The sequence below is a fragment of the Coenobita brevimanus genome, chromosome 78 (genome assembly GCF_032717465.1).
Source record: "Coenobita brevimanus isolate Jiangsu-jjx chromosome 78, ASM3271746v2, whole genome shotgun sequence".
Taxonomy (NCBI): domain Eukaryota; kingdom Metazoa; phylum Arthropoda; class Malacostraca; order Decapoda; family Coenobitidae; genus Coenobita; species Coenobita brevimanus.
Genome location: NC_137031.1, coordinates 18,275,349 through 18,298,051, shown reverse-complemented (window position 1 = coordinate 18,298,051; position 22,703 = coordinate 18,275,349).

Below are 22,703 nucleotides of genomic sequence, written 5' to 3'. Positions count from 1 at the left end.
CACAGGGCTAAGTCTTGCCCAGCCACCACCACCATTGAACAGGGACCATAAGCCACAAGTACATGTTTGATGACAGCACCTGTCCGCCTCTTTACCAAACGTCGAAAATCGCGCGGCCACTGGGAGGTACTCACACTGGAGAGAGAGAGAGAGAGAGAGAGACCCCTTCCCACGCTGAGTACAATATCAATACAGCACAGTAATTTCTATACCAGTGCATGTGATAGTACAGTACTACAGTAGTGTACTGTACACAGTTCAGTACTGCATAAGTAAGTGTACAGTGCAATAATGTACAGTACACTTCCATTCAGTATGGGTATTAGTTTCAATGCCACAGTCACCCACCTTCGCCAAGCAGCCGTGTTGGGACAGGTCAGGTTTGGTAATCTACGTAATTTTGCTTGAGAAACATAATGAGCATATTTTCAAGAAAATCCTGTGGTTAGTTTTGAAAGGACGAGGCAAGCGTGGTTCTTGGCTGAGGGGTGCAGGTGGCCATCACGCGTGTAACACAGACCACAACCCACAAGTACATGTTTGGTGACAGCATCCGTCTGCCTCCCTATTGAAAGTCGAAAATCGTGCGACCACCAGGAGACACACGCACCACACACACAAAGAGATTCCTTGACACGCCATGATGACAAAGAGTACCAATCAGTACTGCAATAATTTCTTCACCAGTGCATATGATAGTACAGTACCACGGTACTGTACTGTACACAGTACTCTACAGTACAGCACTATAGTACGGTAATGTATCCAGTACTGTACTCTACTGTGTGTGTGTGTACAGTACTGTATGTACAGTACAATACTGTACTGAACTGTACAGTACACTTCCATTTGGTATGGGTATTATTTTCAATGCCACAGTCAGCCACCTTAGCCAAGCAGCCAGATTGGGATAGGTTAGGTTTGGTAAGGTAAAATACAGTTAATCTATGTAATTTTGCCTGGGAAATATATTGAGCATATTTTCGAGAAAATCCTGTTATTAGTTTTGAAAGGACGAGGCAAGCATCGTTCCTGCCTGAGGGGTGTGGGTGATCACCGTGCGTGTAATACAGACCGCAACCCACGAGTAAATGTACGTTGGAACTGCCTGTCTGACCCTACACCAGTAGCAGGAATCCCCCAAGCTCAGGGATTAGTGCAGAAACCCCCCCATCACGTGCGCCTGACTGCTTCCCTACCGAATGGTCAGAGTTGCCTGGCAGGCTGCATGAGTCATACACTGCCTGAGGTGGCGATTTACTGGTCATCTGCTGTTGCCATCACGTACTAACCCTTGCCTGAGCAAACGGATATGATCCTTACAGACAGATGACAGTTTGCTGCGTGTGGCTTCCTCTGCTCTAAAGCAATATTTGGTGCGATATGGCAGTGCTGTACTCTCCTGCTTGCTGGCGAACAGAAGCCTGCACCTCAGTTCCCACCTTTCTGCCCGTCGTGAGTGGTTCCACTTGCAACCATGGCTGTGACTGTGTTTGCTTTTGTGGCAGTTCCCTACCTTCTTCAGGTTGTGGCCCTGCTCTGCTGCATTCTTTTGTATATGGTGATGGCCCCACCACCACCTGAGAAACAGAAGAGGAAGGTTCTGAGTCTGAAGAAGAAGCATGAGATATTGGGCAAGGTTGACGTGGGCTGGACCACAGGACGCATTCTTCATGAATGTGATCTAGCCCATTCAACATTCATCGATATCAAGAAGTCAAGTGACAAGCTTACACAGTACAGACAGGACTTTGGCGAAAGCAAACAACGTGGCGACTGGAAGGCAATGGCCCAGGCCCGGCATGCCATTATTGACTGATCGACTTTGATGTGGTTTCATCAGCAATGTGGTGCTGGTGTGCTAGTGTGTGGGGCCGAGGTGAAAGCTGCTGCTGAGAAGTTTGCACATCTGCACAGCATCCAAGACTTCAAGGCATCAGAGGGATGGCTCTTCAGGTTTAAGCTACGCCATGGACTTAAGGACCGTAAGGCACATGGTGAACCCTTGGATGTAGCAGCGGAAAAAGTTGACCCGTTTCGCCAGAAAGTGCAGCGCCTCATCAGAGACTAGGGCCTTGCCCTTGGTCAAGTCTATAATGCTGATGAAACTGGCCTGTTCTACTGCTCATTGCCTACCCATGTCCCGGCTGAGGAAAGGGAGAAGTCTGTGCCTGGTTGCAAGTTGTCCAAACAATGTGTCTCTTATGTGCTGTGCCAGTGCTAACAGGACGCACTGCCTCAAACCCATTGTTGTTGGGCATGCAAAACAACCAAGTTGTCTCCGTGGGTTGATGGATAGCCTGCCTGTTGTGTGGTACCATTCTGTGAAGGCCTGGTTTACCACTAAGATCTTCAGAAATTGGTTCCACAGACGTTTTGTTAAGGTTATCCTTTATCAAATGGAGGTCCTTGGAATTGCTCGCGACCAGGTGAAGGCACTCTTGCTCCTGGACAATGCTCCTGCGCATCCATCTGAGAAGGTTTTGGTTGCTTTTGACAGGCAGATTAGGTGCATGTTTCTGCCACCTAATATGACTGCTCAAATTCAGTCAGTGGACCAGGATGTGATCGCAGCTGTGAAGAGTCTGTACCACCGGAGATTCCTCAACGAGGTGATGGTGGTGCTGTAGGACAAGGACGCAGTGGAGGACGCACGTGGGGAGCAGACTTTGCAGAATCTTCGGCGTTACGATCTTAAGTCTGCCATGTTCAACTGGGCAAAGGAGGTCTCCATCAAAACCCTTGAGAGCGGTTGGTCTCGTCCCCTGCAGGGAATCAAAGCCGAGCACGACTTTGAGGGCTTTGACGTGGAAGATTTCCACAGTCACCTTAGACAGGCCGGAGAGCAGGTGAACATCAATGACACGTGGGATTAGTTGGACGACAATGGTGGCGATCCTGGCTACCAGACCATGTCTGATGAGGAGATAGCTGCAGCTGCCTGTGCAGGCACAGAAGAGGACAGTGGGACCGATGAGGATGAGGACCCTGACTCGCTGCCCTCTGCACTTCCTTCACTCCTCATCTCAGTGTCCTCCGTGGCAACCTGGAGGGGATGCTGGAGTATGCCGACCATCCGCACTGTGACAGGAAGTTGGTGCTGCTCCGCCTGGCGATGGAGCTGCGGGCAGTCTGGGATGCTGTTATCCTCCTGCAGAATCGTTGGTCCTACCGTCAAACCAGGATCAACTTCTTCTTCAAGCCTGTGACCTCCATGAGTGCCAGTCCATTCTCACCGCCACCACCACCACCACCACCACCTCATTTCCCGCCTTCACCTTCAGACCCGCAACCGAGCACATCGACAGCCGTTGAGTCTCCGTTAGATGCAAGTTTACAGCTGTATTCGGAGTCTCCTGAGGTGGGTAGGCCACCATCACCACACCGCACATCACCAGTCATCACCTGGCTCCAACAGGTTGAGGAAGATGAGGACGAGTTCTTTGACCTCTGTTAGGCACTAATGTTTGCCACTATACCACACTGGGCAACCTTCTGGAGGTGGCAGGTTACGAAGCCTGGGGGCGGTGCCCTGGGTGGTGAGTACCCCAACCGAATGTTTTTTGGCAGGTAGCTGTAGGTTTCTTTTGTAGTTTCCTTGATGTTTAAATTTATTTATGATATTCCTGTGTTTTGAGGTCACAATATAGCAGAATGACGCAAAAACAGTGTCAAAAATAGAAGAGGTACTGTACGTACAGTGATGTTTAGGTAGTGTTTTTTTTATGCATGGTTTTCTTGCTGTTGATAATTATTTAGGCTATTCCTGTGTATGTTTTGACGCCAGAATGACCTGAAAACACTACCAAAATAAGGAGGGGTATTGTACATGCAGTAGTATTTAGGTAGTTTTTTTTTTTTGTGTGGTTTTCAGTGGCTTTTATGGATGGTTTTCTTGGTGTTGAAAATTATTTAGGATATTCCCATGTATGTTTTGATGCCAGAATATGCAAGAATGACCTGAAAACACTACCAAAATAAGGAGGGGTATTGTACAGTTGCGGACATATCAAACAGAAACACCCAGTCCACCAGCGAAGTGGTGTGATGCTCTCCCCATCTGGTAACATTGATTGGCATGGAACTTCGCCAGGTTTCGTTTGGTCGGTAGGACGAACTGAACGCGGTGATCATTGCCACTGTTCGCAGTTATTGGTGGTAATTTATGAGCAATGTTCCGTCAGAAAATATCCTGACGAAAGTAAGTTTTTGAATACTGTCACACGATACACCTTCTACATAATGGCAGTTATTATGACACGGATTTCATGAGTGGTTTAGTTGCGAGTCATGAACCATGCAACACTTAATAATTCATCATATGTCATAGTTATCAGCTTCCCCACAGCTATCAATGAACAGATAATTATCATGACGTCCATCCTCCCTACCATGAACCTGACATTAGTAGACCTCTGAAATCGACGTAAGTTCACTACATACAGGAGGTGGCACCATAGGGAGCGGCAGGATGGGGGTGGAGGACCTGGGAGACAAGAAGATGGAGGTGGGAGAGGAAGGGGGCAATAGTGTTCAAACTGGGGGCTAGAGGAGAGGGATGATGGGGTAGGGGAAGGTGGGCTTTGGTAGACGACAAGAGCTGTAACGGGAGGGATTGAGTACAAGTGTAATGATAGTAAATTGTTATCCCACCGGTTGACACCAGTGTAACTAAGAATTTACTATCCCCACCGTTATTGTTCATCCAGTGTAATGCTCGATATTTATAATCTTACCTGTTGTTGGTACTGATCAACTCATCCATGGATGATGTAAGTGGTACTCGACTTAGTATAATAGATGGTAAATATTTAAGAAAAGAAAGAATTGTGATAGCGTTTGTAGTTTTTGGCCGAGCTTAGATTTAGTCAGTACCACGGGTGGTCGTCGTTCCCTCAGCGAAGGAATCTTGAACTGGAAGGGGAGTGAACTTGGCTTGAGGACACAATTTCCTTGATTAGGTACACCAATAAAGAAAAGAAATTGATATATACTTTACTCTACTTTAATAACTTGATGCTAGTTTCCACAAAACATTCTTAATTACATGACCCTTTTTAGTATGAGAGAAGATTGTACATGTTACCAGGGTTTTGGATGATCATTCCTCCAACTTTATTACCAGGCGAAACAATTTGATACAAGCCATGTATGAAGTCATTGTATCCTATTTTCTTTTTGTCAGTTACTCTTGGGCTCGACAATAGCCTCAAGACAGGGACCTTTTTACGAGCATGCAGATGATACTGTGTTGTTGAGTGAAGACGAAGGGGAGCTGCAAGGCTTGGTGGATGAGTTTGAGAGGGTGTGTAAGAAACGGAATCTAAAGGTGAATGTAGGGAAGAGTAAAGTGATGGTCTTTGAGAGAGGTGAAGTCAGTGAATGTACAGCGAGGTTGGATGGTGAGGAATTGGAAAATGTGAGTACGTTTAAGTACTTGGGTAGTGTGATGAGTAAGGATGGAGGCTTGGAGGGTGAAGTGCTTGAAAGGGTACAGCAGGGAAGAAAGGTTGCTGGTTCTTTGAAAGCAGTGATAAGAAACAGGGAAGTGAGCATGGAAGTGAAAAGGTTACTACATGACAGTATTGTGATACCAACTCTAACGTACGGAAGTGAAGCTTGGACGTTGTTGGAAGGACACAAGTCAAGAGTGAGAGCCGTGGAAATGAGTTATTTAAGAGGAGCCTGTGGAGTCACATGGAGAGACAGGCTGACGAATGAGGATATAAAGGAGCGTTGTGGTGTTGATGTGGATGTGATAGGAAGCGTTATGAGGAACACACTGAGGTGGTTTGGCCATGTGGAGAGGATGGAGGGTGAAAGACTGACGAAGAGAGTGTATGTGAGTGAGGTGGAGGGGGAAAGAGGGAGGGGGAGGCCGAGGATGAGATGGAGAGATGGGGTGGAGAGGCATATGAGAGAGGGGGGTGTGAGTTGGGAGCGGAGGAGTGAAATGGCGGGGGACAGGGCGACTTGGAGGCGATTTGTTTGTGGCCACCCCAAACGGGATTGAGGCGTCTGGCAATAGATAGATAGATAGTTATCTGTTCGGGCTGGCATAGCCTCAAACCAATAAGAATGATTACTTGTGTTCATTTTCATCCATATAATATACTCTCATCAGGTAATTTTCTAGAATCCAATATCAATTCAGTACTATTTACAGTTCATAATCATCATTGCCATATAATCACTAGAAATACATAATCACTCGGGCTTGTCAAGCCTCGAGGAATAATTCAGAAAAGAAGCCTAATCACTAAGAATTCGTAATCACTCGGGCTTGTTTAGCCTCGAGGTTCATTTCAAAATTACATCATTGCTTACAGTCACTAAGTTCCCTTCCACGCTCCTAACTTCCTTAGTTACAAGAAAGAAAACGGTTAATGGTTTTGAATTTCGCTCTTCCGTTACCAGATTACATCACTTTCAAATTTCTATTTCTTATTTACAAAATAAAATTCACTTGATAGATCAATAATACTATTACATTTGGTTTATATAATAATTCATGGATAGTGTAATGTGTGTATGCTCAAGTCTTTGGACAATACTATGGGAAAGCCTCATGCGCACACTGACGTCGCCGGTGTCTGTGGACTGAACAAACGTCCATTATATACGACGTCTGAGGCCCGAGTCACTACATTAAACTTTCAACAATATTACTTCATATAGTCCATAACAAGTAAGGATTAAACAAAGAAAAAGAGGGGGAGGAAGAAGAAATGTGGACGGCTCACCTGAACAAATATCCATTATATACGACGTCTGGGGCTCGAGTGAGCTCGTCGGGCCCGCTAGCGACACCACTGCCAAGTCAAATGAGGTGGTGTTTTTGAAATATGGTGGGTTTCAATTCTCTTTACAATTTATTTAGCAGTGCACCCATGACGCCAGGACTTTTGATTGAATTGGGGAAAATTCGGGATTTATTCCTTACTCAATTTAGATACTGATTCTATCACTATCTCACTTTGAATCTGAGAGCAGCTTATGCCATCTAGTAACGGCCAAGACAAACGGGACCTTTAAATCCTCACAAATGGCATTATTTAGGCCTTTTGGACTGTTAATCTTACATATTTGGGTTCTAGCAGCTTCATTAGCAAACATTTCACAACTAGGTTACGGAAAGAATTGTATATTCATCATTATTCTGTTTAAGGTTTAAACTCGGCGCCCAACAACAAGAAAAGTTGCGCGCATCTGTTATTCATTACTCTACCAGACGGGGAATTCCCATAGCTCAACATCCACAATTACATCACCCACTGCATAGATACAGAGATACATACATATAAAAATAGAGTTAGCCCTACATTAATCATTAACATATGAATTACTACTTAGGGTAGGAACTTATAAACTAATATTCAGGTTACACCCTATCTTACTTAAAATTACAGTACTACTAAACACATACATGAATATCAAATGTGTGGCACTACACAAGGTGATGACTGGGCCAAATCAGTGTTTCATGGAGAATAGGGAATTTTACAGTCAAACCATGAAACATTATGTTGACGTTGCCGAGTGCTGTTTTTGACCGTCATGGTTTGTAACAATTCACGACACACTTTCCACTGGATGGCTCAGTACCCCTGTATTATTAGTATGGTGACAATTTGCTAATGTGCAAATATATTACACGTCCCTACAGTTTGTCAGGTGTTTCAGATGTTGTCATAGTGATTAGGAATTACTCTTGTAGCCTATTGAGTGGTTTCGTCATGGATGATGACTGATATCGCAAACAGAATAGGGATAGGCCTATATAGATTTTTCCTTTATCATCAGTAAATATGAACAGTGACAGTAATGATGGTCCCTATGGTTCTCAATGTCTGTATGGCACCAGTGTAAAATAAAGGTGGATTTACCTAACCCAGATTTATGTTACCGTTTTCTGTATGAAGTGTTTGGCTGTTGATTTAAGAGATTGCCAATGGTTATTAGTTATATATATAGGTTCATATTGCGCAACTGTCGTATGCCTTAAGCATTCCTTCACAAACCCTCGAGCCAACAACGGTGGAACAAGATTGTAATGTCTGCTGTTATCCAGTCTGAACACGTGCATATTACATCAACTGTGCCATCAGTTACAGAAATTGCTTTTATTAAATGCAAACACACATCTTCTGCAGTGTGTTCTGTCATTTTAAACAACCGTGTGGCGTTCACACTGTATGAAACAGACAGGACAAAGATTAATATAAGGACCATTGCCCTGTTCACGGAGAGCAACTACCGAGCCACACATCTCGCAGTGTCCGAACATTGAGCTGTTGCCCTGGCTGAGTAACGCTGTATATTGCAGTCCACGAAAGAAAACAGGTGAACCACTGTAATCCGCGGTTCATGGTGGAGCAGTCATTATGGCCATCTCCCCTCCCCGTCAGTACCCGTCTGAGTCAGTGTTGCCGCCTCATCCGCCCTTTGATATCCGCGGTACATTTTCTTTAATGGATTATTGAAGAAAATGAAATGCCTAAGAGGATACCAAGTGATACTATGTAAGGATAAAAAAGACACCCAATATTCGCTCCATTTGTATTTACAAACAAATACATTTTAAATAACTATATATATATATATATATATATATATATATATATATATATATATATATATATATATATATATATATATTCTGTTGCCAGACGCCTTAATCCCGTACGGGGTGGCAAGAAACAAATCGCCTCCATGTCGCCCAGCCCCCGCTATTTCACTGCCCCGCTCCCAAGTCACAACCCCCTCTCTTATATACTTCTCCACTCCATCCCTCCATCTCATCCTCGGCCTCCTCCTCCCTCTGGCCCCCCTCCATCTCACTCACATGGACTCTCCTCGTCATCCTCTCACCCTCCATCCTCTCCACATGGCCAAACCACCTCAGTGTGTTCCTCCTAATGCTTCCTATGACATCCACATCGACACCATAACGCTCCTTTATATCCTCATTTATCAGCCTGACGTCTCTCCATGTGACTTCACAGGCTCCTCTTAAGTAACTCATTTCCACTGCTCTCACTCTTGACTTGTCTTCCAAGAACATTCAAGCTTCACTTTCATACGTTAGAGTTGATTTCATAATACTCTCATATAGTAACTTTTTCACTTCCACGCTCATTTCCGTGTTTCTTATCACTGGTTTCGAGGAATCAGCAACCTTTCTTCCTTTCAAGCACTTCATCCTCCAAACTTCCATCCTTACTTATCAGACTCTTCAAGTACTTAAACGTGCTCACATTTTCCATTTCCTCACCATCCATATATATATATATATATATATATATATATATATATATATATATATATATATATATATATATATATATATATTGTATATCTATATATTTCTCTCTCTCTCTCTCTCTCTCTCTCTCTCTCTACAGTATATTGACAATATTACAATGGAACATAATTATAACCTGCCGGATATAAATACTGTACAGTACAACATACCAGTAATTAATGTACAATGTTATACAGAATATATGAGTACAAAAATATATGAAAGTGTTTCTGACGTACTCAACATGTTAAATCAAGATATACCCATAAACTGCCAAACCTCTGCCACCAAGAAACTAGAATGATTAACAATGCCCCTAGGAGAGTTATTCTCTGCTGTGGTGCTGAACAGACTCAATCATGTGGCGGGACGGCTCAAAAGCAATGCAACCCCCTGCAGCAGTAACGGCCTCTGATACGAGCACAAGTGAAGCCTGTGTGGAGGGCAAAAGTTTATTTCTGAGAGGGGTTTTATTTAGGTTTAGCTTAGAAAATATGCGCTCAGCATCGGCGTTGGAAGTAGGCAATGACAAAATTTTCAATGCAAACTGTGGCAAGTGTGTAAACATTTGAGTGCCATCATCACTGATTTGGGTTGAGAGCCACCTGAAAAATTCTTCTGGATTGCATGGATTCTTAACAGTGTCTGGAACAGATAAAGAGGGTATACGCCTCCACTCATCATCTAGGTGCTGCAGATCACCTGTAAGGATGCGAGGTACCTCCGCTGCTAAATCTGAAAGGGATGGAGTTCTGCTTAGAGCCTCGCTAGATACACACTGGGGTACTGACAAACATTTACATAACTGTAAAAGCCTACTGTCAAGTGGAAACCTGGCCTTCAGCTCTTTACAGGCCGTTACCATGAACAACCTACACCGTGTTCTCACATCCACTATCATGGGTGAATTCCGACGAACCTCGGGCGTCTGCAGTAAGCGATGTACTTCCACACCAAGATAAACCTGCTCTAGGGGAAGATAGTTCTCCTCCAGTGCAGGGTCAATGAGTGAGATGTCGGGTGTGTTATTGACAATATCGTGCTTGTAGATGTACCGGAGCAGGTCAAGGTACAGTGTCTTGCAGGAGGTGTACAGCAGATGGATGGTTGGTTCACGTCTTTGAAATAGAAGGTTTAATGCATTAAATTTGGGGAGTATGAAATTCAGGAATGTTAAATACAGAAACACTGATGGATCTCTCATAGATTCATGAATGAATGATGATGCTGCCAGCCTATCTTCAAGATGTTTCTGTGTAAAGTACAGCTGTAGTGGGTTCCATTGCTCTATTACACGACTGACAGCCGAGTGCAAGGAAAGCCACCTGGTCTGAGCAACATGTAGCAGTTTGTTTGGCTTTACATCACAGTACTCCTTGAACTCCTTGAATTCATGCTTCCTCTTGGCACTATGTGAAAAATATGTGTATATGGCCCTAATCATGTCCTCACATTTACGTGGCAGCGTGTTTGCTGCCTGTGATGCACAAAGATATACCGAGTGACAGATGCAGCACAACGCAGACGACTTACCAGAGAGTTGTTGGCACCCATTATATTACTTGCACCGTCTGCAGCAAATCCTACAAGATTCTGTAATGGGATCAAATGGTCATAAAAAAACTTCATTATCATTTGATAGAGATGTTCACCTGTGGATCCTGTAGCCCTACTTTCATCTGCTACTGCTGTTGGAGGAGAGTCATTTATACCTAGCAAATCTAAAAACCTTGTTTCAATAGTAGATGTTGTTTTGTTATAGTATTTAACAACAACTGCACATGTTTTGCAAATGGTTATGTCTGTTGTTTCGTCAGTTATGATGGAGAAAACATTATCTTTCATGGCACGTACAACCTCCTCCTGAGCAATGGTACCAACATTTTTCATTATTGTAGTTGCCTTTGTCCTCTTCAGACTGATTTTCTGGGCTATTGCAGAATCTGGGAATATATCTTTTAGAAGGTCTGTAAGATGATCAGTGGTATTAAAAGAAATGTTGTGCTCTGCCAGAAATGTTGTTAGCTTTATTTCTGCCCTTGTGACCATGTCATTCACGTCAACGTCTGGAGGCTGGGTTGATTGGGCTGTGTACCGTTCCAGGTTCGTCAGGTGATGCATACTGGTGCGATGTCGCTTGATGGTCGAAATTTCGGCTGCCATCTGACACCTGCATACCTGTAAGGTACACATATTTTAGTGGAACGTGAGTAGGAATGGGAGGTTTGTGACGGTTGGGGACAAATTATGTGTATAACGTGTAGGTATATAACTATGTATGCAATGTATTATTACTGACATACATAAATTCCGAACGACTGATAATAGTATTTCTGTTTCCCAGTGTTATGGATAACACGCAGGGGACAAACTGCTACTTGCTGGTTGGGGTTATATTGGAAATACACGAAAGATGTATATGACCGTCCACGTTCTCCTGCATAAATTTCCTAAACATCACATAACGCAAGCCAAAAACATCATTCGATTGCATATACAGGTGATATGACTTATTGCACGAGTAGAATAAAATACAAGACTGCATACATAGATGTACGGAGTAGATACCTACCCAGAAAACCAAACAATACACACGTAACATCTCGGATTCCTCCACCCATTCATACCTGACAATAGGCTTTATGTTCATCATCGTAAACCTTCTTTAAATCTCCCTTTTTTGATATTTTTATAATCACTCCATTTTTCCACTTTTCTGGAATTCCACCGTTATCCCAAGCCACATTAAAAAGTTTCACAAGCGCATTCATAAACTCATCATTTTCCACCTTAAACATTTCAGGAACTATTCCATCCTCTCCTGGGGGCTTAAAATTCTTTAATTTCTTTATAGACTTTGCTACTTCTTTCAGGGTTATTTCCTCTGTTTCTATCTGCAAATCTCTCTCGGCTGGCAAAATGTCCTCCTCAGCTGCGATTGGTCTATTCAGAACAGATTCGAAATGCTCTTTCCACCTTCCTTTTAAATTCAAATCTTTAGTCAACAATTTACCATTTCTATCTTGTAGCCTACAGGTATTTCCTTCCTTCTCTTATCAGTCCCAGTTAACTCCTTTATGGCCTGATACGTTACTCTTGTGCTCTGAGAGTCATTTTTACTTAATTTCTGTCTCTGTTTGCTTTTTCATCATATAGCCTCTCTAATCACGTCTAACGAGTCTTTTTACTTCAGAATGTAAACTCCAGTACTCTGCTCTAAGTACTTCGACTACCTGGCCATCAACATGTTTTTCTTCACTTCTTAAATTTGCCTCATTCCTTTTCTGAATTGCATTCCATGTTTCCTCTGACATCCACTTTTTCCTTCTCGTCTTCCCTTTTTCTTAATAACAACCCTGGCACTCTCATGCAAAACCTCTATTGCCTCTTTCCACATTTGATTAATATAATTTTCAGATTCCATCAAAGTCTGCAGGACTAGAAACCTGTTCCTACATTCCCACGGAAACTTTTCCTTCGTGTTCTCATCATTTCTCAGCTCATCAAAATCATACTTATTACCTCCTGTACAATTGCCATTAACTTTTCTCTTAAGTTTTATTTTTATCTTTGACACGACAAGTTGATGATCACTACCTATATCAGCCCCCCTCCTTACGCAAACATCTTGCAAATAACTCCTATGCCTTCTGCTAATAATCACAAACAAGTACCTCCTAGACCCTCACCGACATTACCCTCAACATTCAGCACATCCTTTCATGCAAAGAGTTAACAACATACTAATAAACCCCTATGATACCATAAGACCCACTGAATCGTTCAGATCAGTCTTGTTGGCATAGGCTGTCCTTACTACTCGACCGCAACATAGCTCCCATCAATCCAGACGAAACCCAAAATAAAAATCTCTAGGCACTTGACAGGATGGCATTGAGAACTTAGATCTGAAACATTTAGGACCACAGGGCATAGAACCTTCACATAAATTAACAACTACTCATATCCATATTGAAGCTTTTGGAAATATGGAAGTCATCAGGATACTCAGATTAATTAAAAAGTCAGCAATCTTTCCCTTATACATACCCATAACACTACTCAGCGGGCCATCCAAGATAACTGAACGCCTGATGCTTAAAGTTATACCTTTATTCTCTTGGGTCCCTCATGACACGGATTTAGAGAACTGGACTCCAGTAACACCTTATTAACCTCGCACAATACGCATCTGACGGCATCAACTGTGAGATCTGCAAAACGTTCACTTCTTCCAACAAGAGACCTTAGTAAAGCCTTTGATGTCATCCCCGCTGTAAACTAGCCTCAGAAATCTACAACACAAACATGAAGAATAGAATCATATGCAGGCATGCCAGTTATCTTCAGACGGACACGACAAGCACATGTTACATTTCAGGGCAAGTAATCACGAATACGAACCTTCCCCAGTGGGGTTCCTCAGGGCTCCATTCTCTCACCTACACTCTTCATTGTATACGTACTGTTGTGGACAAAAGTATCGATACACCTACCTAACAGAGAATCGTGAATTGTGTTGGTAAAATTGTTGCCCTCCCTTCCTCCGTTTCTCAAGTTACGCCCCCTCCGCCCTCTCCCTCCCTCTTTCTTTCTCGTCTCGTGCCTATAAGCCCCTCGCATAGTTTAGTCCCCACCACCACAACCACGAGGCCACAAATCACACCATGTCCCCCCCCTTTCTCTCTCTCTCTCTCTCTCTCTCTCTCTCTCTCATCGAATGTATTATATCTTTTTTGCGTTTTTGCCAAAGCCTCTTCGTAAAATGAAATATCAGATCGTTAAACTGGCATTATGCTACGCAGTTCACGTTCAAATTTGTCATTTTATTAAAACCTTGAAGAATATAAAGTTTGACAATCCGTTCGAAGATGAATGTTTATTTACCAAATATTATTTTACCTAAGTCAGAGTCAACTAGAGTGGGAAATGTAGCAGTTGAAGGTGTAGTTGGTATGCATGGTGTGCCTGGAAGAAATGAAAATGGGGAACGAATGATAGCGATGTGTGTTGAGCGAGAGATGGTGATTGGAAATACGCTGTTTGAGAAGAAAGATATTTATAAGTATACATGGGTGAGACAGGAGGGTGGAAGGGTTGATGATAGAGCTTTGATAGACTATGTGGTTGTGTCTAGGAATGTAATAGGAAGATTGTTGGATGTGAGACTTATGAGAGGGGAGGGCGGAGGTATGTCTAACCACTACCTGGTGGAGGGAAAGTTAAGAGGAGGTAAGAGATGGGTGAGAAATAGGAGGGTTAGGTGTGGCAGGGAGGTTTTGAAAGTGAGTTGGATAAAAGAGAAAAAGATAGAGTATCAGGAGAAATTGAAAGATGAGTGGAACGCAGTGAAAGATCGGGAAAATGGCAGTGTGGAGGAGGAATGGCAGTTATTTAAGAGTGCTCTGGTGGGGCATGCAGAAGAGGTGTGTGGTGTGAGACGTGTGGGTGGTGGTGTAAGAAAAGGAAGTGAATGGTGGTGCGAGGAAGTAAGTATGGCTGTGGCTGAGAAGAGACGTGCATATGAAGTGTGGCTGCAGAGGAAGGATGAGATCTCATATGGAAGGTATAAGGAAAAGAGGAATAGGGCGAGAAGGACTGTGCGTGATGCTAAAGTGGCAGCAGATGAGAGGTGGGGTAGGCGGCTGACAGAGAATTTTCAACAGAATAAGAAAATGTTTTGGAAGGAGGTGAAAAGGGTGCGAAAGGGAGAGTCTGGGAAGGAAGAATGAGTAAAAGCAAAGGATGGAAGGATGTTAATTGAGGTGGATGCAGTAAGGAAGAGATGGGGAGAGTATTTTGAAAGATTGTTAAATGTAGAGGAGGAAAGGGTGGCTGAGATTGTGGCGGATGGAAGGGTGCAAGGAATAAATGTGTTGGGAGAGCTGAATGATTCTTTGATCACGAAGGAGGAAGTGGAGAAGGCAGTAAAGGAGATGAAAACAGGGAAAGCTGCAGGTATGGATGGGTGTGCTGTGGAATGCCTGAAGGGTGGTGGAGTGACCATTGTTGACTGGTTAGTAAGATTGTTGAATGTGTGCTTTGTGAAAGGTATGGTGCCAATTGACTCGGCAAGTGCTTGTGTGGTCCCGTTGTATAAAGGCAAGGGTGATAAGTATGAATGTACTAGCTTTAGGGGAATAAGTCTGTTGAGTGTTGTAGGTAAGGTGTATGGTAGAGTGTTAATTATGAGAGTTAGAGAGGGTACAGAGGGAGTTATTGGTGATGAGCAGTGTGGCTTTAGGAGAGGGAGGGGATGCGTGGATCAGGTGTTTGCGGTGAGACAAATGTGTGAAAAGTATTTAGTGAAAGATAAGGATGTGTTTTGGGCATTTATGGATTTAGAGAAAGCATATGATAGAATTGATACGGAGGCTTTGTGGACTGTTTTAAGATTGTATGGACTTGATGGTAAGTTACTAAAAGGGGTGAAAAGTTTTTATGTAAATAGTAGAGCGTGTGTAAGAGTGGGAAATGCTGTGAGTGATTGGTTTCCTGTGAGAGTGGGGCTGCGACAGGGATGTGTGACGTCGCCTTGGTTGTTTAATATTTACATGGATGGTGTTGTAAGGGAGGTGAATGCAAGAGTTTTAGGTGGAGGTCTGAGTCTGGTGAATGTTGATGGTGGAGAGTGGAATCTGAATCTGAAGCAGCCGCTGTTTGCAGATGATACTGCTCTGGTGGCTGATTCAGAGGAGAGATTGAGACAGTTGGTAGAGGAGTTTGGAAGGGTGTGTGAAAGGAGGAAATTGAAAGTAAATGAGAATAAGAGTAAAGTGATGAAGTGTTCGAGGTTTTTAGACGGTAGGGGGATGAATATAGTTTTGAATGGCGAGTTGCTTGAGGACGTAGAGTGTTTTAAATATCTAGGATCACATGTTGCTGTGGATGGAAGAATAGATGCAGAAGTGAAGTTTAGAATAAATGAAGGAGGAAAGGTGCTGGGAGGAATGAAAAAAGTGTTTAGATGTCGTTCGCTTAGAATGGATGTAAAGAGAAGACTGTATGAGGGAGTTGTGGTACCGACTGCATTCTAGGGGGCTGAAACATGGAATATGGTAGCAGAGAGGAAAAGTTTGAATGTAATGTAGATGATGGGTCTGAGGAGTATGTGTGGAGTGACGCGTATGGATCGAGTGCGAAATGATGAAGTGCGAAGGAGAACTGGAGTTGTTCTGGAGATGGCTGGTAGAGCTGAGCAGAGAGTGTTGCGATGGGTTGGGCATATGGAGAGAATGGATAATGAGCGATTGGTGAAAAAGATAACTAGATCTGATGTGAGAGGTGTAAGGCTGAGAGGAAGACCACGAATAGGATGGATGGACAGTGTGAAGAGAGCGCTGGATGCGAGAGGGATGTCTGTTGAGCAAGGAAGAGTGGCTGTGCGTGACAGAAATAAATGGAGAGAAATTGTGAATGAATAAGTGATGACGCAGCCCTGAGGGGATATTCTCCTGCATTTGGTCTGATCAGCTAGTCAGGTCAGGTGTGGGTAAGGGGATGAGTCTGTTATGATGTGGCAGGGGTAAACCAGCTCTGCTGTCGGGCCCTGCTACGGATGTCACTGATTGCATTGCGCATTTGACCCTTGTGCGATGTGGTGCGGTGAGGATCTGTCCGTTCTCCCCTTTGGGGCTAAGATGCGAATGAATGTGTTTGAATGGATGAGTAAATGGGGAGTGTGTCGTCCTGTCTCGGCTACCTCCCTTTCCTTGGGGGAAGCAACCTAGGTATATAGATAGATAGATAGAGTCAGCTGAGACTAAATTATACTTATGCATTCTCATATCTCAATGCAGTAATAATGATCTAATCCAGTATATTCTAACACCTGTAGTAAACCTGCATTTCACTGTTAAATCTTACATAAGGTCCAAAAGCCTAATTAGTTGTCATCATCATCATCATCCGGACCTCCTTTCCTACCCTAGGGCAGGTTGAGGAGTAGCAACGGCCTGACAGCCCAAATTTGCCCAGTCCAATGGGCCATGTTTCCATTCACTCACCATTCAAGCCCCCGGAATCTTGGCTCTATCTAATACGCCAAAAACATTCCCCACGTTCTGTAGCATCACATACACCTATCCGATAGAGTCAGTCCGAACGTTGTCGCGTTAAAACGGGTTGTCGAATCACTGATCATGCACTTCTTCTCACAATACTCATCCAGCCAACTCAGTCTCTTGCTAGTACCCTAGCCTCACAGACTTCCAAACCTCCCTTCCTCACACACTCATCCACCATATCCCTCCACCTTCTCCTTGGCCTTCAAATTCGCTCAGATATACCTTTTTCACCACTCTATTGTTATCCATTCTTTCCACATGACCATACCATTTCAGTACATTCTCATCGCTTCTGATGTCCACAGATTTCCTCACACCACATTTTTCACGAATCACATTATTTCGTATCCTATCCACACCCTGTACCCCCATCTTCACTTTTCATTTTCATGCCACACCTTAGTCTCACATCCATATGTTAAAGTTGGCACTAACACTCTTTCATGTAAGCCTCGTGCAGTTGCAGCATTCAAGTCTCTGTTTCTTATCAAGGCTTTCATTTTTTTTTTTTTTTTTTTTATGCGAGGAAGAAGGAACCAAAGGCCATGAGCCCGCAGTAACAGTTCCCTCCAAGAGAAAAACAAAATACAATAGAGAGACAAATTCAAGATCCGATCATTTTGAGATGCCTGGACACACTACGTTTGAAAGACTGGAGATCATAGGCAGGAGGAAATACAGACAGAGGGAGACAGTTCCAGAGCTGACCTGTTGCATAAATGAAAGACTGGGAGTAACGGTTAACTCTTGCATTAGAGAGTTGGACAGAAAAGGGATGAGAGTTTGCTGCCAGACGGGTGCTACGCGCCCGTCGTAGAGGTGGAGGAATGCAAGCAGACAGTTCAGAGGAGCAGTGACCATTAAAGTAGCGATAGAAAAGAGATAAATATGCAACAGTGTGGCGAAGAGACAGAGGTTGAAGGGAGTCAGTAAGAGGAGGAGAGTTAATGAGACGAAAAGCCTTTGACACCACCCTATTGAGAAGAGCTGTATGTGGGGAGCCTCCCCACACATGAGAGTTGTACTCCACACAGGGGCGGATAAAACCCCTGTATAGAGTCAACAATTGTGCAGGGGTAAAGAAAGAGCGGAGTCGGCTTAGCACACCCAATCTCTTGGAAGCAGATTTTACAAGAGATGTAATATGATCTTTCCAAGACAAGTCCCGAGTAAATGAAACCCCAAGCATGTTCAAGGATGATGCAGGATTAATCTGAATATTATTAAACATTAGTGGGTATACCTGTGGAAGATTTTGTCGGGTTGATAGGTGTAAGAACTGAGTCTTAGATGCATTAAAGACAACCATATTATTTTTACCCCAGTCAGAGATATGAGCCAAGTCAGACATTAGGTGTGCCATAGCCTCATCCCTTGTTTCTTGAAGCAACTGCTGAGATGGGCGTTGCGGGAACCGAATGGAAAGACGAAGGGTGGAGTCATCAGCGTATGAGTGGATAGGGTTAGATGTACAGCTTAGAAGATCATTGATGAATAAAAGGAAGAGAGTTGGTGATAGGACAGAGCCCTGAGGAACACCACTGTTGATAGATCTAGGAGAAGAACGATGGCCGTCTACGACAGCGGCTATAGAACGACCAGAAAGGAAGCTAGCGATGAAGGCACAGATAGAAGGATAGAAACCGTAGGAGGGCAGTTTGGAAATTAAAGATTTATGCCAGACTCGATCGAAAGCCTTTGAGATGTCAAGTGCAATGGCAAAGCTTTCGCCAAAGTCCCGAAAGGAGGATGACCAGGAGTCTGAAAGGTAGGTGAGAAGATCGCCAGTGGAGCGTCCCTGACGGAACCCATACTGACGATCGGAAAGAAGGTTGTGATAGGAAAGATGCCTTAAAATTTTTTTATTAAGAATTGACTCGAAAACTTTTGAAATACAGGACGTTAAAGCAATTGGACGATAGTTGGAGGGTTGGGAGTGGTCACCCTTCTTTGGGACTGGCTGAATGAGAGCAAACTTCCAGCAAGAAGGAAAGGTACAAGTTGACAGACAAAGGCGAAATAGTTTGCCTAGGCAGGGTGTAAGCACAGAAGCACAGTTTTTGAGAACAACAGGAGGGACTCCATCAGGCCCATATGCCTTGTTAGTACTGAGGCCAGTAATGGCAGAAAATACATCAACTGAAGAAATTTTAATGTCAGACATGAGGAAGTCAGAGGGGGGAAGTGATGGAGGAACAGCACCGGAATCGTCTAAGGTGGAATTGGAGGAGAAAGTCTGTGCGAAGAGATCTGCTTTATCAGTAGAAGAAATAGCTACAGAACCATCAGAGTAGAAAAGAGGAGGGAAGGATGATGAGGTAAAGTTGTTAGAAAGATTTTTGGCAAGGTGCCAGAAGGAGCGAGAAGAATTCGAGTTGGAGAGTTGAGAGCATTTAGTATGGATGAAATTATTTTTAGTAGAGCGAAGAACAGACTTAGCACGATTCCGGGCAGAAACGTAAAGATTATGTGATTCAGGGGTGGGTTGGCTCCGGTACCTTTTGTAGGCCTTCTCCTTGTTGCGGACAGCATTAGAACAAGCGTGATTAAACCAAGGCTTTCTTGCGTTAGTCAAAGGATATGAGAAAGGAATGTATGCTTCCATGCCCGAGAGAATAACCTCCGTAATGCGCAAGGCACACTCAGATGGCTCACGGCCATGGAAGCAATAATCATTCCAGGGAAAATCAAAGAAGTACTGCCTGAGGGTCTCCCAGTCTGCAGCTCCAAAATGCCAGAGACGACGTTTCCCTGGAGGGTCCGTAGGCCGTACTGGAGCGATAGGACAGATTAAGGTAATAAGGTTGTGATCGGAGGAGCCCAACGGAGAGAAAAGATTAACAGAGTAAGCAGAAGGATTAGTTGTGAGGAAGAGGTCAAGTATGTTGGAGCTCTCTCCAAGGCGGTCAGGGATACGGGTAGGGTGCTGTACAAGCTGCTCTAGGTCATTAAGGATAGAAAAGATGTAGGCTTGTTCACCAGGTGGATCCGTGAAAGGAGAGGAGAGCCAAAGGTGGTGGTGAACATTGAAATCTCCAAGAATGGAGATTTCAGAGAAAGGAGAAATGGACAGAATGTGTTCCATCGTAGAAGTAAGATAGTCGAAGAATTTTTGATAGTCAGTAGAATTAGGGGATAAGTAAACAGCACAGATATATTTAGTCAGAGAATGACAGGAAAGCCGAAGCCAGAGAGTGGAGAATTCAGAAGAATCAAGTTCAGGAACAGGAGAGCAAGATAAGTCGTTGCGTATGTATACACAACAGCCACCTTTGGCTTTGAAATGAGTATAGAGAAAGTAGGAGGATACAGAAAAGGGTTTGCTGTCAGTTGCCTCAGACAGCTGAGTCTCCGTTAGAAAAAGAAGGTGAGGTTTAGAGGAGGAGAGGTGGTGCTCAACAGAGCGAAAGTTAGATGAAAGGCCGCGAATGTTGCAGAAATGAAGAAGAAGAGAGTCAGACAGTGGTTCCAGGCACCTCGAGTCGTCACCGGGAGAGGGGCAGATGGCGGGGGCATTTATGCTCCCCCCGCCTGGGGACTCCGAGGCTGGGTGAATCAACGCCATTTTTGGTTAATTTTGAATAGGAAGTGTAGTGTGTACTGTGCATGTAGTTTGGTGAAGATAGATAGAGAAATTTGTACTGGAGAGCATGCTGGCCTACTCTCTGTGTAACTGAGACACTGAAAAAGTTCAGCAAAGGGGGATGGTCAGGAACTAGTCCAGAGGGCTGATGAAACGGGAGCTCCAGCACTCCCTGTCATCAGCTTTCCATCCACCTCGGGAGTACTGCCCTGCTCGACGAGTTCGAATATAGTGGAAGTAGGTCAAGGGTTGTTTTTTTTTTTTCATTGTACCAGCTAATTTCCTTCTTTGTGTCACACGACTTTCCACTGCTTTTGCACATTTCCTCTCTTTTTTATCACTGTACCCAGGTATTTGAATTCTCTCACCATTTCCAGTCTCTCTCCATTCACTGTAACATCACGTTGGGAGCCAACTTCTCTCTCAATTTTCCTCCCTTTTCTATCACTGTACCTAGATATTTGAACTCTCTCACCAGTTCCAGTCTCTCTCCATTGACTATAACATCACACTGGGAGCCCACTTCTCTCTCAATAACCATCACCTTACTCTTTCGTACATTTACTCTCAAGGCACGACGCATACAAACATCAACAAAACTCTGCACTAGTCTACCAAGTTCTTGTCTGGTATTTTCTAGTAGTACTACATCATCAGCGTACAACAAATTTGAGATATTCCATCCATCACTATTCATTACCAACTCCATACTCCTCTCCATTACTCCTGTTTTTACTTCTCTCATCACTCCATCCATATAGCTATGTGTGTGTGTGTGTGTATATATATATATATATATATATATATATATATATATATATATATATATATATATATATATATATATATATATATATATATTTATATACACACACACACACACACACTCTATTTTCATGCTTTCGTATACACACGCGAAGAGGGTCCAAGTAGAGTTGAACCTGTCGTGTAACAGCAATAAAAAAAAAATGGTTATCGTTTTGTAGGTTTCATTTACCTCCAAATTACCTTTCACCATAAATATACACCAAAAGTTTTGGCAATAGATATAGAGTCGCCAGCCAAAGTGTTTGATATGTTTACTTTGACATCACTCACTTCCATCTTTCACTCACCATATACTTTATCCCTCAGCCAGTTTGTGTTACAATTGCATATTTATTAAAAAAAAAAAAAAAAAAAAAGGAAACACGGAACTGCCCTTCAGCATAAGATAATTATTGTATTGAATATATTTACAATTACATCAACATCAATACGGGTTTGTGGTACCATAACAACATATATATTGGTGATGACGTGGGTGAAAAGACTAATCCATCATGAAACTGGGTTATTTTGAATGGGACACTGGACAGGAATCATTAAATAAACGAACATGATGCGTCAGAGATCTGTTAGACAAAGTGGACGAAGGATGGAAGAGACGAGGAACAACTCTACGACAATCAGTAGAATACGGAGGAATAATCGAGGTGCCCATGCTTGTATAACGAATGCATTTGTAACTGGTAAGTTTCCTTGCCTCTATAAAACGATTTGTGCCCGAATAATTGTTAAAAGGAGGCAGGACTGAATAATGATACTACTATAACAACAACAAGTACTATTACTAATACTACCATTACTACTACTACTACCACTACTACTACTACTACTACTACTGCTGCTGCTGCTGCTGCTGCTGCTGCTGCTGCTGCTGCTGCTGCTGCTGCTGCTGCTGCTGCTACTACTACTACTACTACTACTA